A 27790-nucleotide genomic window follows, 5' to 3' on the forward strand; every position below is an offset into this window, starting at 1 on the left:
TTTACCATGCTGCATCGAATCCACTTCATTCAGTGATGCCGCATTGAACCACTGCATTCAATCAGGATACTTTGGGCGTCGCTGCATAAAATCCACCTCATTTAATCGGGATGCATTGGGCCTCACTGCATGGAATCTACTGCATTCAATCATGCTGCATGGAATCCACTGCATTCAATCATGCTGCATAAAATCCCCTGCATTTAATAGGGTTCAATTTCTCCATGCTGCATGGAATCCACTGCATTCAATCATGCTTCCTTGCAACCAGTGCATTCAATCGGGTACCATAGGGCCACGCTTCATGGAATCCACTGCATTCAATCATGCTTCATTGCAACCCCTGCATTCAATCGGGAACCATAGGGCCATGCTGCATGGAATCCACTGCATTCAAACACGCTGCATGGAATCCACTGCATTCAATCGGGATGCTTTGGGCCATGCTGGATAATATCCACTGCATTCAATCGGGATTCATTGGGCCTCGCTGCCTGGAATCCACTGCATTCAATCATGCTGCATGGAATCCACTGCATTCAATCATGCTGCATAAAATCCACTGCATTCAATAGGGTTCCATTTCTTCACGCTGCATGGCATACACTGCATTCAAACACGCTGCATGGAATCCACTGCATTCAATCGAGATCCATTGGGCCACGCTGCATGGAATCCACTGCATTCAACCGGGATTCATTTATCCCCGCTGCATGGAATGCACTGCGTTCAATCGGGGTGCATTTTACCATGCTCCGTGGTCTTCACTGCATTCAATCATAATGCATGGAATCCACTGCATTCAATCATGCTTCATTGCAACCACTGCATTCAATCGGGAACCATTGGGCCATGCTGCATGGAATCCACTGCATTCAAACACGCTGCATGAAATCCACTGCATTCAATCGGGATGCTTTGGGCCATGCTGGATAATATCCACTGCATTCAATCGGGATTCATTGGGCCTCGCTGCCTGGAATCCACTGCATTCAATCATGCTGCATGGAATCCACTGCATTCAATCATGCTGCATAAAATCCACTGCATTCAATAGGGTTCCATTTCTTCACGCTGCATGGCATACACTGCATTCAAACACGCTGCATGGAATCCACTGCATTCAATTGGGATCCATTGTGCTACGATGCATGGAATTCACTGCAATCAATCAGAATACACTGCACCACACTGCATGGAATCCACTGCATTCAATCGAGATCCATTGGGCCACGCTGCATGGAATCCACTGCATTCAATCGGGATCCATTTAACCCCGCTGTATGGAATACACTGCGTTCAATCGGGATGCATTTTACCATGCTGCATGGAATCCACTGCATTCAATGACACTGCATGGAATCCACTGCATCAATCGGGATGCATTTTACCATGCTGCATGGAATCCACTGCATTCAATGACACTGCATGTAATCCACTGCATCACTCGGGACGCATTTTACCATGCTGCATGGAATCCACTGCATTCAGTGACGCTGCATGGAATCCACTGCAGTCAATCGGGATCCATTGTGCCACATTGCAGGGATGCCACTGCATTCAATCGACATCCATTGCACCATGCTGCATGGAATCCACTGCATTCAATTGGGATCCATTGTGCCACATTGCAGTGAAACCACTGCATTCAATCGACATCCATTGCGCCATGCTGCATGGAATCCGCTGCATTCAATTGGGATTCATTGGGCGTCACTGCATGGAATACACTGCGTTCAATCAAGATCCATTGGGCCACGCTGCATGGAATCCACTACATTCAATCAGGATCCATTTAGCCAAGCTGGATGGAATCCACTGCATTTAATCGGGATGCATTTTACCACGCTGCATGGAATGTACTGCATTCAATCACGCTGCACGGAATTCACTGCATTCATTTGGGATCCATTGCGCCACAATGCATGGAATCCACTGCGTTCAATCAAAATCCATTGCACCACACTGCATGGAATCCACTGCATTCTCTCGAGATCCATTGGGCCACGCTGCATGGAATCCACTGCATTCAATCGGGATCCATTTAGCCACGCTGCATGGAATACACTGCGTTCAATCGGGATGCATTTAACCATGCTGCATCGAATCCACTGCATTCAGTGACGCTGCATGGAATCCACTGCATTCAATCGGGATGCTTTGGGCCTCGCTGCATAAAATCCACTGCATTTAATCGGGATGCATTGGGCCTCACTGCATGGAATCTACTGCCTTCAATCATGCTGCATGGAATCCACTGCATTCAATCATGCTGCATAAAATCCCCTGCATTTAATAGGGTTCAACTTCTCCATGCTGCATGGAATCCACTGCATTCAATCATGCTTCATTGCAACCAGTGCATTCAATCGGGTACCATAGGGCCACGCTTCATGGAATCCACTGCATTCAATCATGCTTCATTGCAACCCCTGCATTCAATCGGGAACCATTGGGCCATGCTGCATGGAATCCACTGCATTCAAACACGCTGCATGGAATCCACTGCATTCAATCGGGATGCTTTGGGCCATGCTGGATAATATCCACTGCATTCAATCGGGATTCATTGGGCCTCGCTGCCTGGAATCCACTGCATTCAATCATGCTGCATGGAATCCACTGCATTCAATCATGCTGCATAAAATCCACTGCATTCAATAGGGTTCCATTTCGTCACGCTGCATGGCATATACTGCATTCACACACGCTGCATGGAATCCACTGCATTCAATCGAGATCCATTGGGCCACGCTGCATGGAATCCACTGCATTCAATCGAGATCCATTGGGCCACGCTGCATGGAATCCGCTGCATTCAATTGAGATCCATTGTGCCACGATGCATGGAATTCACTGCATTCAATCAGAATCCACTGCACCACACTGCATGGAATCCACTGCATTCAATCGAGATCCATTGGGCCACGCTGCATCGAATCCACTGCATTCAATCGGGATCCATTTAGCCACGCTGCATGGAATACACTGCGTTCAATCGGGATGCATTTAACCATGCTGCATCGAATCCACTGCATTCAGTGACGCTGCATGGAATCCACTGCATTCAATCGGGATGCTTTGGGCCTCGCTGCATAAAATCCACTGCATTTAATCGGGATGCATTGGGCCTCACTGCATGGAATCTACTGCATTCAATCATGCTGCATGGAATCCACTGCATTCAATCATGCTGCATAAAATCCCCTGCATTTAATAGGGTTCAATTTCTCCATGCTGCATGGAATCCACTGCATTCAATCATGCTTCATTGCAACCAGTGCATTCAATCGGGTACCATAGGGCCACGCTTCATGGAATCCACTGCATTCAATCATGCTTCATTGCAACCACTGCATTCAATCGGGAACCATTGGGCCATGCTGCATGGAATCCACTGCATTCAAACACGCTGCATGGAATCCACTGCATTCAATCGGGATGCTTTGGGCCATGCTGGATAATATCCACTGCATTCAATCGGGATTCATTGGGCCTCGCTGCCTGGAATCCACTGCATTCAATCATGCTGCATGGAATCCACTGCATTCAATCATGCTGCATAAAATCCACTGCATTCAATAGGGTTCCATTTCTTCACGCTGCATGGCATACACTGCATTCAAACACGCTGCATGGAATCCACTGCATTCAATTGGGATCCATTGGGCCACGCTGCATGGAATCCACTGCATTCAATCGGGATCCATTTAACCCCGCTGCATGGAATGCACTGCGTTCAATCGGGATGCATTTTACCATGCTCCGTGGTTTTCACTGCATTCAATCATAATGCATGGAAACCACTGCATCAATAGGGATGCATTTTACCATGCTGCATGGAATCCACTGCATTCAGTGATGCTGCATGGAATGCACTACCTTCAATCGGGATGCTTTGGGCCATGCTGCATAAAATCCACTGCATTTAATCGGGATGCATTGGGCCACGCTCCATGGAATCAACTGCATTCAATCATGCTGGATGGAATCCACTGCATTCAACCGGGATGCATTTTACCATGCTGCATTGAATGTACTGCATTCAATCACGCTGCATGGAATTCACTGCATTCAATTGGGATCCAATGCGCCAAAATGCATGGAATCCACTGCGTTCAATCAAAATCCATTGCACCACACTGCATGGAATCCACTGCATTCAATCGGGATCCATTAAGCCACGCTGCATGGAATACAATGCGTTCAATCGGGATGCATTTTACCATGCTGCATCGAATCCACTGCATTCAGTGATGCCGCATGGAACCACTGCATTCAATTGGGATACTTTGGGCCTTACTGCATAAAATCCACTGCATTTAATCGGGATGCATTGGGCCTCACTGCATGGAATCTACTGCATTCAATCATGCTGCATGGAATCCACTGCATTCAATCATGCTGCATAAAATCCCCTGCATTTAATAGGGTTCAATTTCTCCATGCTGCATGGAATCCACTGCATTCAATCATGCTTCATTGCAACCACTGCATTCAATCGGGTACCATAGGGCCACGCTTCATGGAATCCACTGCATTCAATCATGCTGCATAAAATCCACTGCATTCAATAGGGTTCCATTTCTTCACGCTGCATGGCATACACTGCATTCAAACACGCTGCATGGAATCCACTGCATTCAATTGGGATCCATTGGGCCACGCTGCATGGAATCCACTGCATTCAATCGGGATCCATTTAACCCCGCTGCATGGAATGCACTGCGTTCAATCGGGATGCATTTAACCATGCTGCATCGAATCCACTGCATTCAGTGATGCCGCATGGAACCACTGCATTCAATTGGGATACTTTGGGCCTTACTGCATAAAATCCACTGCATTTAATCGGGATGCATTGGGCCTCACTGCATGGAATCTACTGCATTCAATCATGCTGCATGGAATCCACTGCATTCAATCATGCTGCATAAAATCCCCTGCATTTAATAGGGTTCAACTTCTCCATGCTGCATGGAATCCACTGCATTCAATCATGCTTCCTTGCAACCAGTGCATTCAATCGGGTACCATAGGGCCACGCTTCATGGAATCCACTGCATTCAATCATGCTTCATTGCAACCCCTGCATTCAATCGGGAACCATAGGGCCATGCTGCATGGAATCCACTGCATTCAAACACGCTGCATGGAATCCACTGCATTCAATCGGGATGCTTTGGGCCATGCTGGATAATATCCACTGCATTCAATCGGGATTCATTGGGCCTCGCTGCCTGGAATCCACTGCATTCAATCATGCTGCATGGAATCCACTGCATTCAATCATGCTGCATAAAATCCACTGCATTCAATAGGGTTCCATTTCTTCACGCTGCATGGCATACACTGCATTCAAACACGCTGCATGGAATCCACTGCATTCAATTGGGATCCATTGTGCTACGATGCATGGAATTCACTGCAATCAATCAGAATACACTGCACCACACTGCATGGAATCCACTGCATTCAATCGAGATCCATTGGGCCACGCTGCATGGAATCCACTGCATTCAATCGGGATCCATTTAACCCCGCTGTATGGAATACACTGCGTTCAATCGGGATGCATTTTACCATGCTGCATGGAATCCACTGCATTCAATGACACTGCATGGAATCCACTGCATCAATCGGGATGCATTTTACCATGCTGCATGGAATCCACTGCATTCAATGACACTGCATGGAATCCACGGCATCACTCGGGATGCATTTTACCATGCTGCATGTAATCCACTGCATTCAGTGACGCTGCATGGAATCCACTGCAGTCAATCGGGATCCATTGTGCCACATTGCAGGGATGCCACTGCATTCAATCGACATCCATTGCACCATGCTGCATGGAATCCACTGCATTCAATTGGGATCCATTGTGCCACATTGCAGTGAAACCACTGCATTCAATCGACATCCATTGCGCCATGCTGCATGGAATCCGCTGCATTCAATTGGGATTCATTGGGCGTCACTGCATGGAATACACTGCGTTCAATCAAGATCCATTGGGCCACGCTGCATGGAATCCACTGCATTCAATCAGGATCCATTTAGCCAAGCTGGATGGAATCCACTGCATTTAATCGGGATGCATTAAACCACGCTGCATGGAATGTACTGCATTCAATCACGCTGCACGGAATTCACTGCATTCATTTGGGATCCATTGCGCCACGATGCATGGAATCCACTGCGTTCAATCAAAATCCATTGCACCACACTGCATGGAATCCACTGCATTCTCTCGAGATCCATTGCACCACACTGCATCGAATCCACTGCATTCAATCGGGATCCATTTAGCCACGCTGCATGGAATACACTGCGTTCAATCGGGATGCATTTAACCATGCTGCATCGAATCCACTGCATTCAGTGACGCTGCATGGAATCCACTGCATTCAATCGGGATGCTTTGGGCCTCGCTGCATAAAATCCACTGCATTTAATCGGGATGCATTGGGCCTCACTGCATGGAATCTACTGCCTTCAATCATGCTGCATGGAATCCACTGCATTCAATCATGCTGCATAAAATCCCCTGCATTTAATAGGGTTCAATTTCTCCATGCTGCATGGAATCCACTGCATTCAATCATGCTTCATTGCAACCAGTGCATTCAATCGGGTACCATAGGGCCACGCTTCATGGAATCCACTGCATTCAATCATGCTTCATTGCAACCACTGCATTCAATCGGGAACCATTGGGCCATGCTGCATGGAATCCACTGCATTCAAACACGCTGCATGGAATCCACTGCATTCAATCGGGATGCTTTGGGCCATGCTGGATAATATCCACTGCATTCAATCGGGATTCATTAGGCCTCACTGCCTGGAATCCACTGCATTCAATCATGCTGCATGGACTCCACTGCATTCAATCATGCTGCATAAAATCCACTGCATTCAATAGGGTTCCATTTCGTCACGCTGCATGGCATATACTGCATTCACACACGCTGCATGGAATCCACTGCATTCAATCGAGATCCATTGGGCCACGCTGCATGGAATCCACTGCATTCAATCGAGATCCATTGGGCCACGCTTCATGGAATCCACTGCATTCAATTGGGATCCATTGTGCCACGATGCATGGAATTCACTGCATTCAATCAGAATCCACTGCACCACACTGCATGGAATCCACTGCATTCAATCGAGATCCATTGGGCCATGCTGCATGGAATCCACTGCATTCAATCGGGATCCATTAACCCCGCTGCATGGAATACACTGCGTTCAATCGGGATGCATTTTACCATGCTGCATGGAATCCACTGCATTCAATGACACTGCATGGAATCCACTGCCTCAATCGTGATCCATTGTGCCACATTGCAGGGAAACCACTGCATTCTATAGACATCCATTGCACCATGCTGCATGGAATCCACTGCATTCAATTGGGATTCATTGGGCCTCACTGCATGGAATAAAATGCGTTCAATCAAGATCCATTGGGCCACGATGCATGGAGTCCACTGCGTTCAATCAAAATCCATTGCACCACACTGCATTGAATCCACTGCATTCTCTCGAGATCCATTGGGCCACGCTGCATGGAATCCACTGCATTCAATCGGGATCCATTAAGCCACGCTGCATGGAATACACTGGGTTCAATCAGGATGCATTTTACCATGCTGCATCGAATCCACTGCATTCAGTGACGCTGCATTGAATCCACTGCATTCAATCGGGATGCATTGGGTCTCACTGCATGGAATCTACTGCATTCAATCATGCTGCATGGAATCCACTGCATTCAATCATGCTGCATAAAATCCCCTGCATTTAATAGGGTTCAATTTCTCCATGCTGCATGGAATCCACTGCATTCAATCATGCTTCATTGCAACCAGTGCATTCAATCGGGTACCATAGGGCCACGCTTCATGGAATCCACTGCATTCAATCATGCTTCATTGCAACCACTGCATTCAATCGGGAACCATTGGGCCATGCTGCATGGAATCCGCTCCATTCAAACACGCTGCATGGAATCCACTGCATTCAATCGGGATGCTTTGGGCCATGCTGGATAATATCCACTGCATTCAATCGGGATTCATTGGGCCTCGCTGCCTGGAATCCACTGCATTCAATCATGCTGCATGGAATCCACTGCATTCAATCATGCTGCATAAAATCCACTGCATTCAATAGGGTTCCATTTCTTCACGCTGCATGGCATACACTGCATTCAAACACGCTGCATGGAATCCACTGCATTCAATCGACATCCATTGCACCATGCTGCATGGAATCCACTGCATTCAATTGGGATCCATTCTGCCACATTGCAGTGAAACCACTGCATTCAATCGACATCCATTGCGCCATGCTGCATGGAATCCACTGCATTCAATTGGGATTCATTGGGCCTCACTGCATGGAATACACTGCGTTCAATCAAGATCCATTGGGCCACGCTGCATGGAATCCACTGCATTCAATCGGGATCCATTTAGCCATGATTCATGGAATACACTGCGTTCAATCGGGATGCATTTTACCATGCTGCATGGAATCCACTGCATTCAATGACACTGCATGGAATGCACTACCTTCAATCGGGATGCTTTGGGCCATGCTGCATAAAATCCACTGCATTTAATCGGGATGCATTGGGCCATGCTCCATGGAATCAACTGCATTCAATCAAGCTGGATGGAATCCACTGCATTTAATCGGGATGCATTTTACCATGCTGCATGGAATGTACTGCATTCAATCACCCTGCACGGAATTCACTGCATTCATTTGGGATCCATTGCGCCACGATGCATGGAATCCACTGCGTTCAATCAAACTCCATTGCACCACACTGAATGGAATCCACTGCATTCTCTCGAGATCCATTGGGACACGCTGCATCGAATCCACTGCATTCAATCGGGATCCATTTAGCCACGCTGCATGGAATACACTGCGTTCAATCGGGATGCATTTAACCATGCTGCATCGAATCCACTGCATTCAGTGACGCTGCATGGAATCCACTGCATTCAATCGGGATGCTTTGGGCCTCGCTGCATTAAATCCACTGCATTTAATCGGGATGCATTGGGCCTCACTGCATGGAATCTACTGCCTTTAATCATGCTGCATGGAATCCACTGCATTCAATCATGCTGCATAAAATCCCCTGCATTTAATAGGGTTCAACTTCTCCATGCTGCATGGAATCCACTGCATTCAATCATGCTTCATTGCAACCAGTGCATTCAATCGGGTACCATAGGGCCACGCTTCATGGAATCCACTGCATTCAATCATGCTTCATTGCAACCCCTGCATTCAATCGGGAACCATTGGGCCATGCTGCATGGAATCCACTGCATTCAAACACGCTGCATGGAATCCACTGCATTCAATCGGGATGCTTTGGGCCATGCTGGATAATATCCACTGCATTCAATCGGGATTCATTGGGCCTCGCTGCCTGGAATCCACTGCATTCAATCATGCTGCATGGAATCCACTGCATTCAATCATGCTGCATAAAATCCACTGCATTCAATAGGGTTCCATTTCTTCACGCTGCATGGCATACACTGCATTCAAACACGCTGCATGGAATCCACTGCATTCAATCGAGATCCATTGGGCCACGCTGCATGGAATCCACTGCATTCAATTGGGATCCATTGTGCCACGATGCATGGAATTCACTGCAATCAATCAGAATACACTGCACCACACTGCATGGAATCCACTGCATTCAATCGAGATCCATTGGGCCACGCTGCATGGAATCCACTGCATTCAATCGGGATCCATTTAACCTCGCTGCATGGAATCTACTGCATCAATCGGGATGCATTTTACCATGCTGCATGGAATCCACTGCATTCAGTGATGCTGCATGGAATTCACTACCTTCAATCGGGATGCTTTGGGCCATGCTGCATAAAATCCACTGCATTTAATCGGGATGCATTGGGCCACGCTGCATGGAATCCACTGCGTTCAACCGGGATTCATTTATCCCCGCTGCATGGAATGCACTGCGTTCAATCGGGGTGCATTTTACCATGCTCCGTGGTCTTCACTGCATTCAATCATAATGCATGGAATCCACTGCATCAATCGGGATGGATTTTACCATGCTGCATGGAATGCACTGCATTCAGTGACGCTGCATGGAATCCACTGCAGTCAATCGGGATCCATTGTGCCACATTGCAGGGAAACCACTGCATTCAATCGACATCCATTGCGCCATGCTGCATGGAATCCACTGCATTCAATTGGGATTCATTGGGCCTCACTGCATGGAATACACTGCGTTCAATCGAGATCCATTGGGCCACGCTGCATGGAATCCACTGCGTTCAATCGGTATCCATTTAGCCATGCTTCATGGAATACACTGCGTTCAATCGGGATGCATTTTACCATGCTGCATGTAATCCACTGCATTCAGTGATGCTGCATGGAATGCACTACCTTCAATCGGGATGCTTTGGGCCATGCTGCATAAAATCCACTGCATTTAATCGGGATGCATTGGGCCACGCTCCATGGAATCAACTGCATTCAATCAAGCTGGATGGAATCCACTGCATTTAATCGGGATGCATTTTACCACGCTGCATGGAATATACTGCATTCAATCACGCTGCATGGAATTCACTGCATTCAATTGGGATCCATTGCGCCAAACTGCATGGAATCCACTGCGTTCAATCAAAATCCATTGCACCACACTGCATGGAATCCACTGCATTCAATCGGGATCCATTAAGCCACACTGCATGGAATACACTGGGTTCAATCGGGATGCATTTTACCATGCTGCATCGAATCCACTGCATTCAGTGATGCCGCATTGAACCACTGCATTCAATCGGGATACTTTGGGCGTCGCTGCATAAAATCCACCTCATTTAATCGGGATGCATTGGGCCTCACTGCATGGAATCTACTGCATTCAATCATGCTGCATGGAATCCACTGCATTCAATCATGCTGCATAAAATCCCCTGCATTTAATAGGGTTCAATTTCTCCATGCTGCATGGAATCCACTGCATTCAATCATGCTTCATTGCAACCAGTGCATTCAATCGGGTACCATAGGGCCACGCTTCATGGAATCCACTGCATTCAATCATGCTTCATTGCAACCACTGCATTCAATCGGGAACCATTGGGCCACGCTGCATGGAATCCACTGCATTCAATTGGGATCCATTGTGCCACAATGCATGGAATTCACTGCAATCAATCAGAATCCACTGCACCACACTACATGGAATCCACTGCATTCAATCGAGATCCATTGGGCCACGCTGCATGGAATCCACTGCATTCAATCGGGATCCATTTAACCCCGCTGCATGGAATCCACTGCATCAATCGGGATGCATTTTATCATGCTGCATGGAATCCACTGCATTCCATGACACTGCATGGAATCCACTGCATCAATCGGGATGCATTTTACCATGGTGCATGGAATTCACTGCATTCAGTGACGCTGCATTAAATCCACTGCATTCAATCGGGATGCTTTGGGCCTCACTGCATATAATCCACTGCATTTAATCGGGATGCATTGGGGCTCACTGCATGGAATCTACTGCATTCAATCATGCTGCATGGAATCCACTGCATTCAATCATGCTGCATAAAATCCCCTGCATTTAATAGGGTTCAATTTCTCCATGCTGCATGGAATCCACTGCATTCAATCATGCTTCATTGCAACCAGTGCATTCAATCGGGTACCATAGGGCCACGCTTCATGGAATCCACTGCATTCAATCATGCTTCATTGCAACCCCTGCATTCAATCGGGAACCATAGGGCCATGCTGCATGGAATCCACTGCATTCAAACACGCTGCATGGAATCCACTGCATTCAATCGGGATGCTTTGGGCCATGCTGGATAATATCCACTGCATTCAATCGGGATTCATTGGGCCTCGCTGCCTGGAATCCACTGCATTCAATCATGCTGCATGGAATCCACTGCATTCAATCATGCTGCATAAAATCCACTGCATTCAATAGGGTTCCATTTCTTCACGCTGCATGGCATACACTGCATTCAAACACGCTGCATGGAATCCACTGCATTCAATCGAGATCCATTGGGCCACGCTGCATGGAATCCACTGCATTCAACCGGGATTCATTTATCCCCGCTGCATGGAATGCACTGCGTTCAATCGGGGTGCATTTTACCATGCTCCGTGGTCTTCACTGCATTCAATCATAATGCATGGAATCCACCGCATCAATCGGGATGGATTTTACCATGCTGCATGGAATCCACTGCATTCAGTGACGCTGCATGGAATCCACTGCAGTCAATCGGGATCCATTGTGCCACATTGCAGGGAAACCACTGCATTCAATCGACATCCATTGCGCCATGCTGCATGGAATCCACTGCATTCAATTGGGATTCATTGGGCCTCACTGCATGGAATACACTGCGTTCAATCGAGATCCATTGGGCCACGCTGCATGGAATCCACTGCGTTCAATCGCGATCCATTTAGCCATGCTTCATGGAATACAATGCGTTCAATCGGGATGCATTTTACCATGCTGCATGGAATCCACTGCATTCAGTGATGCTGCATGGAATGCACTACCTTCAATCGGGATGCTTTGGGCCATGCTGCATAAAATCCACTGCATTTAATCGGGATGCATTGGGCCACGCTCCATGGAATCAACTGCATTCAATCATGCTGCATGGAATCCACTGCATTTAACCGGGATGCATTTTACCATGCTGCATGGAATGTACTGCATTCAATCACGCTGCATGGAATTCACTGCATTCAATTGGGATCCATTGCGCCAAAATGCATGGAATCCACTGCGTTCGATCAAAATCCATTGCACCACACTGCATGGAATCCACTGCATTCAATCGGGATCCATTAAGCCACGCTGCATGGAATACACTGGGTTCAATGGGGATGCATTTTACCATGCTGCATCGAATCCACTGCATTCAGTGATGCCGCATGGAACCACTGCATTCAATCGGGATACTTTGGGCGTCGCTGCATAAAATCCACCTCATTTAATCGGGATGCATTGGGCCTCACTGCATGGAATCTACTGCATTCAATCATGCTGCATGGAATCCACTGCATTCAATCATGCTGCATAAAATCCCCTGCATTTAATAGGGTTCAATTTCTCCATGCTGCATGGAATCCACTGCATTCAATCATGCTTCATTGCAACCAGTGCATTCAATCGGGTACCATAGGGCCACGCTTCATGGAATCCACTGCATTCAATCATGCTTCATTGCAACCACTGCATTCAATCGGGAACCATTGGGCCATGCTGCATGGAATCCACTGCATTCAAACACGCTGCATGGAATCCACTGCATTCAATCGGGATGCTTTGGTCCATGCTGGATAATATCCACTGCATTCAATCGGGATTCATTGGGCCTCGCTGCCTGGAATCCACTGCATTCAATCATGCTGCATGGAATCCACTGCATTCAATAGGGTTCCATTTCTTCACGCTGCATGGCATACACTGCATTCAAACACGCTGCATGGAATCCACTGCATTCAATCGAGATCCATTGGGCCACGCTGCATGGAATCCACTGCATTCAATCGGGATCCATTTAACCCCGCTGCATGGAATACACTGCGTTCAATCGGGATGCATTTTACCATGCTGCATGGAATCCACTGCATTCAATGACACTGCATGGAATCCACTGCATTCACTCGGGATCCATTTAGCCATGCTGCATGTAATGCACTGCGTTCAATCGGGATGCATTTTACCATGCTGCATGGAATCCACTGCATTCAGTGATGCTGCATGGAATGCACTACCTTCAATCGGGATGCTTTGGGCCATGCTGCATAAAATCCACTGCATTTAATCGGGATGCATTGGGCCACGCTCCATGGAATCAACTGCATTCAATCAAGCTGGATGGAATCCACTGCATTTAATCGGGATGCATTTTACCATGCTGCATGGAATATACTGCATTCAATCACGCTGCATGGAATTCACTTCATTCAATTGGGATCCATTGCACCACGATGCATGGAATCCACTGCGTTCAATCAAAATCCATTGCACCACACTGCATGGAATCCACTGCAATCTCTCGAGATCCATTGGGCCACGCTGCATCGAATCCACTGCATTCAATCGGGATCCATTTAGCCACGCTGCATGGAATAGTCTTCGTTCAATCGGGATGCATTTAACCATGCTGCATCGAATCCACTGCATTCAGTGACGCTGCATGGAATCCACTGCATTTAATCGGGATGCATTGGGCCACGCTCCATGGAATCAACTGCATTCAATCAAGCTGGATGGAATCCACTGCATTTAATCGGGATGCATTTTACCATGCTGCATGGAATGTACTGCATTCAATCACGCTGCATGGAATTCACTGCATTCAATTGGGATCCATTGTGCAACGATGCATGGAATCCACTGCGTTCAATCAAAATCCATTGCACCACACTGCATGGAATCCACTGCATTCTCTCGAGATCCATTGGGCCACGCTGCATCGAATCCACTGCATTCAATCGGGATCCATTTAGCCACGCTGCATGGAATACACTGCGTTCAATCGGGATGCATTTAACCATGCTGCATCGAATCCACTGCATTCAGTGACGTTGCATGGAATCCACTGCATTCAATCGGGATGCTTTGGGCCTCGCTGCATAAAATCCACTGCATTTAATCGGGATGCATTGGGCCTCACTGCATGGAATCTACTGCATTCAATCATGCTGCATGGAATCCACTGCATTCAATCATGCTGCATAAAATCCCCTGCATTTAATAGGGTTCAATTTCTCCATGCTGCATGGAATCCACTGCATTCAATCATGCTTCATTGCAACCACTGCATTCAATCGGGAACCATAGGGCCATGCTGCATGGAATCCACTGCATTCAAACACGCTGCATGGAATCCACTGCATTCAATCGGGATGCTTTGGGCCATGCTGGATAATATCCACTGCATTCAATCGGGATTCATTGGGCCTCGCTGCCTGGAATCCACTGCATTCAATCATGCTGCATGGAATCCACTGCATTCAATCATGCTGCATAAAATCCACTGCATTCAATAGGGTTCCATTACTTCATGCTGCATGGCATACACTGCATTCAAAAACGCTGCATGGATTCCACTGCATTCAATCGAGATCCATTGGGCCACGCTGCATGGAATCCACTGCATTCAATCGGGATCCATTTAACCCCGCTGCATGGAATGCACTGCGTTCAATCGGGATGCATTTTACCATGCTCCGTGGTTTTCACTGCATTCAATCATAATGCATGGAATCCACTGCATTAATCGGGATGCATTTTACCATGATGCATGGAATCCACTGCATTCAGTGATGCTGCATGGAATGCACTACCTTCAATCGGGATGCTTTGGGCCATGCTGCATAAAATCCACTGCATTTAATCGGGATGCATTGGGCCACGCTCCATGGAATCAACTGCATTCAATCATGCTGCATGGAATCCACTGCATTCAACCGGGATGCATTTTACCATGCTGCATGGAATGTACTGCATTCAATCACGCTGCATGGAATTCACTGCATTCCATTGGGATCCATTGTGCAACGATGCAGGGAATCCACTGCGTTCAATCAAAATCCATTGCACCACACTGCATGGAATCCACTGCATTCAATCGGGATCCATTAAGCCACGCTGCATGGAATACACTGGGTTCAATCGGGATGCATTTTACCATGCTGCATCGAATCCACTGCATTCAGTGACGCTGCATTGAATCCACTGCATTCAATCGGGATGCTTTGGGCCTCACTGCATATAATCCACTGCATTTAATCGGGATGCATTGGGGCTCACTGCATGGAATCTACTGCCTTCAATCATGCTGCATGGAATCCACTGCATTCAATCATGCTGCATAAAATCCCCTGCATTTAATAGGGTTCAATTTCTCCATGCTGCATGGAATCCACTGCATTCAATCATGCTTCATTGCAACCAGTGCATTCAATCGGGTACCATAGGGCCACGCTTCATGGAATCCACTGCATTCAATCATGCTTCATTGCAACCCCTGCATTCAATCGGGAACCATAGGGCCATGCTGCATGGAATCCACTGCATTCAAACACGCTGCATGGAATCCACTGCATTCAATCGGGATGCTTTGGGCCATGCTGGATAATATCCACTGCATTCAATCGGGATTCATTGGGCCTCGCTGCCTGGAATCCACTGCATTCAATCATGCTGCATGGAATCCACTGCATTCAATCATGCTGCATAAAATCCACTGCATTCAATAGGGTTCCATTTCTTCACGCTGCATGGCATACACTGCATTCAAACACGCTGCATGCAATCCACTGCATTCAATCGAGATCCATTGGGCCACGCTGCATGGAATCCACTGCATTCAACCGGGATTCATTTATCCCCGCTGCATGGAATGCACTGCGTTCAATCGGGATGCATTTTAACATGCTCCGTGGTCTTCACTGCATTCAATCATAATGCATGGAATCCACTGCATCAATCGGGATGGATTTTACCATGCTGCATGGAATCCACTGCATTCAGTGACGCTGCATGGAATCCACTGCAGTCAATCGGGATCCATTGTGCCACATTGCAGGGAAACCACTGCATTCAATCGACATCCATTGCGCCATGCTGCATGGAATCCACTGCATTCAATTGGGATTCATTGGGCCTCACTGCATGGAATACACTGCGTTCAATCGAGATCCATTGGGCCACGCTGCATGGAATCCACTGCGTTCAATCGCGATCCATTTAGCCATGCTTCATGGAATACACTGCGTTCAATCGGGATGCATTTTACCATGCTGCATGGAATCCACTGCATTCAGTGATGCTGCATGGAATGCACTACCTTCAATCGGGATGCTTTGGGCCATGCTGCATAAAATCCACTGCATTTAATCGGGATGCATTGGGCCACGCTCCATGGAATCAACTGCATTCAATCATGCTGCATGGAATCCACTGCATTTAACCGGGATGCATTTTACCATGCTGCATGGAATGTACTGCATTCAATCACGCTGCATGGAATTCACTGCATTCAATTGGGATCCATTGCGCCAAAATGCATGGAATCCACTGCGTTCGATCAAAATCCATTGCACCACACTGCATGGAATCCACTGCATTCAATCGGGATCCATTAAGCCACGCTGCATGGAATACACTGGGTTCAATGGGGATGCATTTTAACATGCTGCATCGAATCCACTGCATTCAGTGATGCCGCATGGAACCACTGCATTCAATCGGGATACTTTGGGCCATGCTGCATAAAATCCACCTCATTTAATCGGGATGCATTGGGCCTCACTGCATGGAATCTACTGCATTCAATCATGCTGCATGGAATCCACTGCATTCAATCATGCTGCATAAAATCCCCTGCATTTAATAGGGTTCAATTTCTCCATGCTGCATGGAATCCACTGCATTCAATCATGCTTCATTGCAACCAGTGCATTCAATCGGGTACCATAGGGCCACGCTTCATGGAATCCACTGCATTCAATCATGCTTCATTGCAACCACTGCATTCAATCGGGAACCATTGGGCCATGCTGCATGGAATCCACTGCATTCAAACACGCTGCATGGAATCCACTGCATTCAATCGGGATGCTTTGGTCCATGCTGGATAATATCCACTGCATTCAATCGGGATTCATTGGGCCTCGCTGCCTGGAATCCACTGCATTCAATCATGCTGCATGGAATCCACTGCATTCAATAGGGTTCCATTTCTTCACGCTGCATGGAATACACTGCATTCAAACACGCTGCATGGAATCCACTGCATTCAATCGAGATCCATTGGGCCACGCTGCATGGAATCCACTGCATTCAATCGGGATCCATTTAACCCCGCTGCATGGAATACACTGCATCAATCGGGATGCATTTTACCATGCTGCATGGAATCCACTGCATTCAATGACACTGCATGGAATCCACTGCATTCACTCGGGATCCATTTAGCCATGCTGCATGTAATGCACTGCGTTCAATCGGGATGCATTTTACCATGCTGCATGGAATCCACTGCATTCAGTGATGCTGCATGGAATGCACTACCTTCAATCGGGATGCTTTGGGCCATGCTGCATAAAATCCACTGCATTTAATCGGGATGCATTGGGCCACGCTCCATGGAATCAACTGCATTCAATCAAGCTGGATGGAATCCACTGCATTTAATCGGGATGCATTTTACCATGCTGCATGGAATATACTGCATTCAATCACGCTGCATGGAATTCACTTCATTCAATTGGGATCCATTGCACCACGATGCATGGAATCCACTGCGTTCAATCAAAATCCATTGCACCACACTGCATGGAATCCACTGCAATCTCTCGAGATCCATTGGGCCACGCTGCATCGAATCCACTGCATTCAATCGGGATCCATTTAGCCACGCTGCATGGAATAGTCTTCGTTCAATCGGGATGCATTTAACCATGCTGCATCGAATCCACTGCATTCAGTGACGCTGCATGGAATCCACTGCATTTAATCGGGATGCATTGGGCCACGCTCCATGGAATCAACTGCATTCAATCAAGCTGGATGGAATCCACTGCATTTAATCGGGATGCATTTTACCATGCTGCATGGAATGTACTGCATTCAATCACGCTGCATGGAATTCACTGCATTCAATTGGGATCCATTGTGCAACGATGCATGGAATCCACTGCGTTCAATCAAAATCCATTGCACCACACTGCATGGAATCCACTGCATTCTCTCGAGATCCATTGGGCCACGCTGCATCGAATCCACTGCATTCAATCGGGATTCATTTAGCCACGCTGCATGGAATACACTGCGTTCAATCGGGATGCATTTAACCATGCTGCATCGAATCCACTGCATTCAGTGACGTTGCATGGAATCCACTGCATTCAATCGGGATGCTTTGGGCCTCGCTGCATAAGATCCACTGCATTTAATCGGGATGCATTGGGCCTCACTGCATGGAATCTACTGCATTCAATCATGCTGCATGGAATCCACTGCATTCAATCATGCTGCATAAAATCCCCTGCATTTAATAGGGTTCAATTTCTCCATGCTGCATGGAATCCACTGCATTCAATCATGCTTCATTGCAACCAGTGCATTCAATCGGGTACCATAGGGCCACGCTTCATGGAATCCACTGCATTCAATCATGCTTCATTGCAACCACTGCATTCAATCGGGAACCATAGGGCCATGCTGCATGGAATCCACTGCATTCAAACACGCTGCATGGAATCCACTGCATTCAATCGGGATGCTTTGGGCCATGCTGGATAATATCCACTGCATTCAATCGGGATTCATTGGGCCTCGCTGCCTGGAATCCACTGCATTCAATCATGCTGCATGGAATCCACTGCATTCAATCATGCTGCATAAAATCCACTGCATTCAATAGGGTTCCATTTCTTCACGCTGCATGGCATACACTGCATTCAAACACGCTGCATGGATTCCACTGCATTCAATCGAGATCCATTGGGCCACGCTGCATGGAATCCACTGCATTCAATCGGGATCCATTTAACCCCGCTGCATGGAATGCACTGCGTTCAATCGGGATGCATTTTACCATGCTCCGTGGTTTTCACTGCATTCAATCATAATGCATGGAATCCACTGCATCAATCGGGATGCATTTTACCATGATGCATGGAATCCACTGCATTCAGTGATGCTGCATGGAATGCACTACCTTCAATCGGGATGCTTTGGGCCATGCTGCTTAAAATCCACTGCATTTAATCGGGATGCATTGGGCCACGCTCCATGGAATCAACTGCATTCAATCATGCTGCATGGAATCCACTGCATTTAACCGGGATGCATTTTACCATGCTGCATGGAATGTACTGCATTCAATCACGCTGCATGGAATTCACTGCATTCAATTGGGATCCATTGCGCCAAAATGCATGGAATCCACTGCGTTCAATCAAAATCCACTGCACCACACTGCATGGAATCCACTGCATTCAATCGGGATCCATTAAGCCACGCTGCATGGAATACACTGGGTTCAATGGGGATGCATTTTACCATGCTGCTGGAATCCACTGCATTCAGTGATGCCGCATGGAACCACTGCATTCAATCGGGATACTTTGGGCGTCGCTGCATAAAATCCACCTCATTTAATCGGGATGCATTGGGCCTCACTGCATGGAATCTACTGCATTCAATCATGCTGCATGGAATCCACTGCATTCTATCATGCTGCATAAAATCCCCTGCATTTAATATGGTTCAATTTCTCCATGCTGCATGGAATCCACTGCATTCAATCATGCTTCATTGCAACCAGTGCATTCAATCGGGTACCATAGGGCCATGCTTCATGGAATCCACTGCATTCAATCATGCTTCATTGCAACCACTGCATTCAATCGGGAACCATTGGGCCATGCTGCATGGAATCCACTGCATTCAAACACGCTGCATGGAATCCACTGCATTCAATCGGGATGCTTTGGGCCATGCTGGATAATATCCACTGCATTCAATCGGGATTCATTGGGCCTCGCTGCCTGGAATCCACTGCATTCAATCATGCTGCATGGAATCAACTGCATTCAATAGGGTTCCATTTCTTCACACTGCATGGCATACACTGCATTCAAACACGCTGCATGGAATCCACTGCATTCAATCGAGATCCATTGGGCCACGCTGCATGGAATCCACTGCATTCAATCGGGATCCATTTAACCCCGCTGCATGGAATACACTGCATCAATCGGGATGCATTTTACCATGCTGCATGGAATCCACTGCATTCAATGACACTGCATGGAATCCACTGCATTCACTCGGGATCCATTTAGCCACGCTGCATGGAATAGTCTTCGTTCAATCGGGATGCATTTAACCATGCTGCATCGAATCAACTGCATTCAGTGACGCTGCATGGAATCCACTGCATTCAATCGGGATGCATTGGGCCACGCTCCATGGAATCAACTGCATTCAATCAAGCTGGATGGAATCCACTGCATTTAATCGGGATGCATTTTACCATGCTGCATGGAATGTACTGCATTCAATCACGCTGCATGGAATTCACTGCATTCAATTGGGATCCATTGTGCAACGATGCATGGAATCCACTGCGTTCAATCAAAATCCATTGCACCACACTGCATGGAATCCACTGCATTCTCTCGAGATCCATTGGGCCACGCTGCATGGAATCCACCGCATTCAATCGGGATCCATTTAGCCACGCTGCATGGAACACACTGCGTTCAATCGGGATGCATTTAACCATGCTGCATCGAATCCACTGCATTCAGTGACGCTGCATGGAATCCACTGCATTCAATCGGGATGCTTTGGGCCTCGCTGCATAAAATCCACTGCATTTAATCGGGATGCATTGGGCCTCACTGCATGGAATCTACTGCCTTCAATCATGCTGCATGGAATCCACTGCATTCAATCATGCTGCATAAAATCCCCTGCATTTAATAGGGTTCAATTTCTCCATGCTGCATGGAATCCACTGCATTCAATCATGCTTCCTTGCAACCAGTGCATTCAATCGGGTACCATAGGGCCACGCTTCATGGAATCCACTGCATTCAATCATGCTTCATTGCAACCACTGCATTCAATCGGGAACCATAGGGCCATGCTGCATGGAATCCACTGCATTCAAACACGCTGCATGGAATCCACTGCATTCAATCGGGATGCTTTGGGCCATGCTGGATAATATCCACTGCATTCAATCGGGATTCATTGGGCCTCGCTGCCTGGAATCCACTGCATTCAATCATGCTGCATGGAATCCACTGCATTCAATCATGCTGCATAAAATCCACTGCATTCAATAGGGTTCCATTTCTTCACGCTGCATGGCATACACTGCATTCAAACACGCTGCATGGAATCCACTGCATTCAATTGGGATCCATTGGGCCACGCTGCATGGAATCCACTGCATTCAATCGGGATCCATTTAACCCCGCTGCATGGAATGCACTGCGTTCAATCGGGATGCATTTTACCATGCTCCGTGGTTTTCACTGCATTCAATCATAATGCATGGAATCCACTGCATCAATCGGGATGCATTTTACCATGCTGCATGGAATCCACTGCATTCAGTGATGCTGCATGGAATGCACTACCTTCAATCGGGATGCTTTGGGCCATGCTGCATAAAATCCACTGCATTTAATCGGGATGCATTGGGCCACGCTCCATGGAATCAACTGCATTCAATCAAGCTGGATGGAATCCACTGCATTCAACCGGGATGCATTTTACCATGCTGCATGGAATGTACTGCATTCAATCACGCTGCATGGAATTCACTGCATTCAATTGGGATCCATTGTGCAACGATGCATGGAATCCACTGCGTTCAATCAAAATCCATTGCACCACACTGCATGGAATCCACTGCATTCAATCGGGATCCATTAAGCCACGCTGCATGGAATACACTGGGTTCAATCGGGATGCATTTTACCATGCTGCATCGGATCCACTGCATTCAGTGATGCCGCATGGAACCACTGCATTCAATTGGGATACTTTGGGCCTTACTGCATAAAATCCACTGCATTTAATCGGGATGCATTGGGCCTCGCTGCCTGGAATACACTGCATTCAATCATGCTGCATGGAATCCACTGCATTCAATAGGGTTCCATTTCTTCACGCTGCATGGCATACACTGCATTCAAACACGCTGCATGCAATCCACTGCATTCAATCGAGATCCATTGGGCCACGCTGCATGGAATCCACTGCATTCAACCGGGATTCATTTATCCCCGCTGCATGGAATGCACTGCGTTCAATCGGGGTGCATTTTACCATGCTCCGTGGTCTTCACTGCATTCAATCATAATGCATGGAATCCACTGCATCAATCGGGATGGATTTTACCATGCTGCATGGAATCCACTGCATTCAGTGACGCTGCATGGAATCCACTGCAGTCAATCGGGATCCATTGTGCCACATTGCAGGGAAACCACTGCATTCAATCGACATCCATTGCGCCATGCTGCATGGAATCCACTGCATTCAATTGGGATTCATTGGGCCTCACTGCATGGAATACACTGCGTTCAATCGAGATCCATTGGGCCACGCTGCATGGAATCCACTGCGTTCAATCGGGATCCATTTAGCCATGCTTCATGGAATACACTGCGTTCAATCGGGATGCATTTTACCATGCAGCATGGAATCCACTGCATTCAGTGATGCTGCATGGAATGCACTACCTTCAATCGGGATGCTTTGGGCCATGCTGCATAAAATCCACTGCATTTAATCGGGATGCATTGGGCCACGCTCCATGGAATCAACTGCATTCAATCATGCTGCATGGAATCCACTGCATTTAACCGGGATGCATTTTACCATGCTGCATGGAATGTACTGCATTCAATCACGCTGCATGGAATTCACTGCATTCAATTGGGATCCATTGTGCAACGATGCATGGAATCCACTGCGTTCGATCAAAATCCATTGCACCACACTGCATGGAATCCACTGCAATCTCTCGAGATCCATTGGGCCACGCTGCATCGAATCCACTGCATTCAATCGGGATCCATTTAGCCACGCTGCATGGAATAGTCTTCGTTCAATCGGGATGCATTTAACCATGCTGCATCGAATCCACTGCATTCAGTGACGCTGCATGGAATCCACTGCATTTAATCGGGATGCATTGGGCCACGCTCCATGGAATCAACTGCATTCAATCAAGCTGGATGGAATCCACTGCATTTAATCGGGATGCATTTTACCATGCTGCATGGAATGTACTGCATTCAATCACGCTGCATGGAATTCACTGCATTCAATTGGGATCCATTGTGCAAAGATGCATGGAATCCACTGCGTTCAATCAAAATCCATTGCACCACACTGCATGGAATCCACTGCATTCTCTCGAGATCCATTGGGCCACGCTGCATGGAATCCACTGCATTCAATCGGGATCCATTTAGCCACGCTGCATGGAATACACTGCGTTCAATCGGGATGCATTTAACCATGCTGCATCGAATCCACTGCATTCAGTGACGCTGCATGGAATCCACTGCATTCAATCGGGATGCTTTGGGCCTCGCTGCATAAAATCCACTGCATTTAATCGGGATGCATTGGGCCTCACTGCATGGAATCTACTGCCTTCAATCATGCTGCATGGAATCCACTGCATTCAATCATGCTTCATTGCAACCAGTGCATTCAATCGGGTACCATAGGGCCACGCTTCATGGAATCCACTGCATTCAATCATGCTTCATTGCAACCACTGCATTCAATCGGGAACCATAGGGCCATGCTGCATGGAATCCACTGCATTCAAACACGCTGCATGGAATCCACTGCATTCAATCGGGATGCTTTGGGCCATGCTGGATAATATCCACTGCATTCAATCGGGATTCATTGGGCCTCGCTGCCTGGAATCCACTGCATTCAATCATGCTGCATGGAATCCACTGCATTCAATCATGCTGCATAAAATCCACTGCATTCAATAGGGTTCCATTTCTTCATGCTGCATGGCATACACTGCATTCAAACACGCTGCATGGATTCCACTGCATTCAATCGAGATCCATTGGGCCACGCTGCATGGAATCCACTGCATTCAATCGGGATCCATTTAACCCCGCTGCATGGAATGCACTGCGTTCAATCGGGATGCATTTTACCATGCTCCGTGGTTTTCACTGCATTCAATCATAATGCATGGAATCCACTGCATCAATCGGGATGCATTTTACCATGCTGCATGGAATCCACTGCATTCAGTGATGCTGCATGGAATGCACTACCTTCAATCGGGATGCTTTGGGCCATGCTGCATAAAATCCACTGCATTTAATCGGGATGCATTGGGCCACGCTCCATGGAATCAACTGCATTCAATCATGCTGGATGGAATCCACTGCATTCAACCGGGATGCATTTTACCATGCTGCATGGAATGTACTGCATTCAATCACGCTGCATGGAATTCACTGCATTCAATTGGGATCCATTGTGCAACGATGCATGGAATCCACTGCGTTCAATCAAAATCCATTGCACCACACTGCATGGAATCCACTGCATTCAATCGGGATCCATTAAGCCACGCTGCATGGAATACACTGGGTTCAATCGGGATGCATTTTACCATGCTGCATCGAATCCACTGCATTCAGTGATGCCGCATGGAACCACTGCATTCAATCGGGATACTTTGGGCCTTACTGCATAAAATCCACTGCATTTAATCGGGATGCATTGGACCTCACTGCATGGAATCTACTGCCTTCAATCATGCTGCATGGAATCCACTGCATTCAATCATGCTGCATAAAATCCCCTGCAATTAATAGGGTTCAATTTCTCCATGCTGCATGGAATCCACTGCATTCAATCATGCTTCATTGCAACCAGTGCATTCAATCGGGTACCATAGGGCCACGCTTCATGGAATCCACTGCATTCAATCATGCTTCATTGCAACCACTGCATTCAATCGGGAACCACTGGGCCATGCTGCATGGAATCCACTGCATTCAAACACGCTGCATGGAATCCACTGCATTCAATCGGGATGCTTTGGGCCATGCTGGATAATATCCACTGCATTCAATCGGGATTCATTGGGCCTCGCTGCCTGGAATCCACTGCATTGAATCATGCTGCATGGAATCCACTGCATTCAATAGGGTTCCATTTCTTCACGCTGCATGGAATACACTGCATTCAAACACGCTGCATGGACTCCACTGCATTCAATCGAGATCCATTGGGCCATGCTGCATGGAATCCACTGCATTCAATTGGGATACATTGTGCCACGATGCATGGAATTCACTGCAATCAATCAGAATCCACTGCACCACACTGCATGGAATCCACTGCATTCAATCGAGATCCACTGGGCCACCCTGAAAGGAATCCACTGCATTCAATCGGGATCCATTTAACTCCGCTGCATGGAATACACTGCGTTCAATCGGGATGCATTTTACCATGCTGCATGGAATCCACTGCATTCAATGACACTGCATGGAATCCACTGCATCAATCGGGATGCATTGCACCATGCTGCATGGAATCCACTTCATTCAATGACACTGCATGGAATCCACTGCAGTCAATCGGGATCCATTGTGCCACATTGCAGGGAAACCACTGCATTCAATAGACATCCATTGCACCATGCTGCATGGAATCCACTGCATTCAATTGGGATTCATTGGGCCTCACTCCATGGAATAAAATGCGTTCAATCAAGATCCATTGGGCCACGATGCATGGAGTGCACTGCGTTCAATCAAAATCCATTGCACCACACTGCATGGAATCCACTGCATTCTCTCGAGGTCCATTGGGCCACGCTGCATGGAATCCACTGCATTCAATCGGGATCCATTAAGCCACGCTGCATGGAATACACTGGGTTCAATCAGGATGCATTTTACCATGCTGCATCGAATCCACTGCATTCAGTGACGCTGCATGGAATCCACTGCATTCAATCATGCTGCATAAAATCCCCTGCATTTAATAGGGTTCAATTTCTCCATGCTGCATGGAATCCACTGCATTCAATCATGCTTCATTGCAACCAGTGCATTCAATCGGGTACCATAGGGCCACGCTTCATGGAATCCACTGCATTCAATCATGCTTCATTGCAACCACTGCATTCAATAGGGAACCATTGGGCCATGCTGCATGGAATCCACTGCATTCAAACATGCTGCATGGAATCCACTGCATTCAATCGGGATGCTTTGGGCCATGCTGGATAATATCCACTGCATTCAATCGGGATTCATTGGGCCTCGCTGCCTGGAATCCACTGCATTCAATCATGCTGCATGGAATCCACTGCATTCAATAGGGTTCCATTTCTTCACGCTGCATGGCATACACTGCATTCAAACACGCTGCATGGAATCCACTGCATTCAATTGGGATCCATTGTGCCACGATGCATGGAATTCACTGCAATCAATCAGAATACACTGCATCACACTGCATGGAATCCACTGCATTCAACCGAGATCCATTGGGCCACACTGCATGGAATCCACTGCATTCAATCGGGATCCATTTAACCCCGCTGTATGGAATACACTGCATTCAATCGGGATGCATTTTACCATGCTGCATGGAATCCACTGCATTCAATGACACTGCATGGAATCCACTGCATCAATCGGGATGCATTTTACCATGCTGCATGGAATCCACTGCATTCAATGACACTGCATGGAATCCACGGCATCACTCGGGATGCATTTTACCATGCTGCATGTAATCCACTGCATTCAGTGACGCTGCATGGAATCCACTGCATTCAATCGGGATGCTTTGGGCCTCGCTGCATAAAATCCACTGCATTTAATCGGGATGCATTGGGCCACACTTCATGGAATCCACTGCATTCAATCATGCTTCATTGCAACCACTGCATTCAATCGGGAACCACTGGGCCATGCTGCATGGAATCCACTGCATTCAAACACGCTGCATGGAATCCACTGCATTCAATCGGGATGCTTTGGGCCATGCTGGATAATATCCACTGCATTCAATCGGGATTCATTGGGCCTCGCTGCCTGGAATCCACTGCATTGAATCATGCTGCATGGAATCCACTGCATTCAATAGGGTTCC

This window comes from Sus scrofa, chromosome 18 (genome assembly GCF_054392235.1).
Source record: "Sus scrofa isolate SSC_HxYL_T2T_F1_AM1 chromosome 18, Sscrofa_HxYL_maternal_Yorkshire_Landrace_v2.0, whole genome shotgun sequence".
Lineage (NCBI taxonomy): Eukaryota > Metazoa > Chordata > Mammalia > Artiodactyla > Suidae > Sus > Sus scrofa.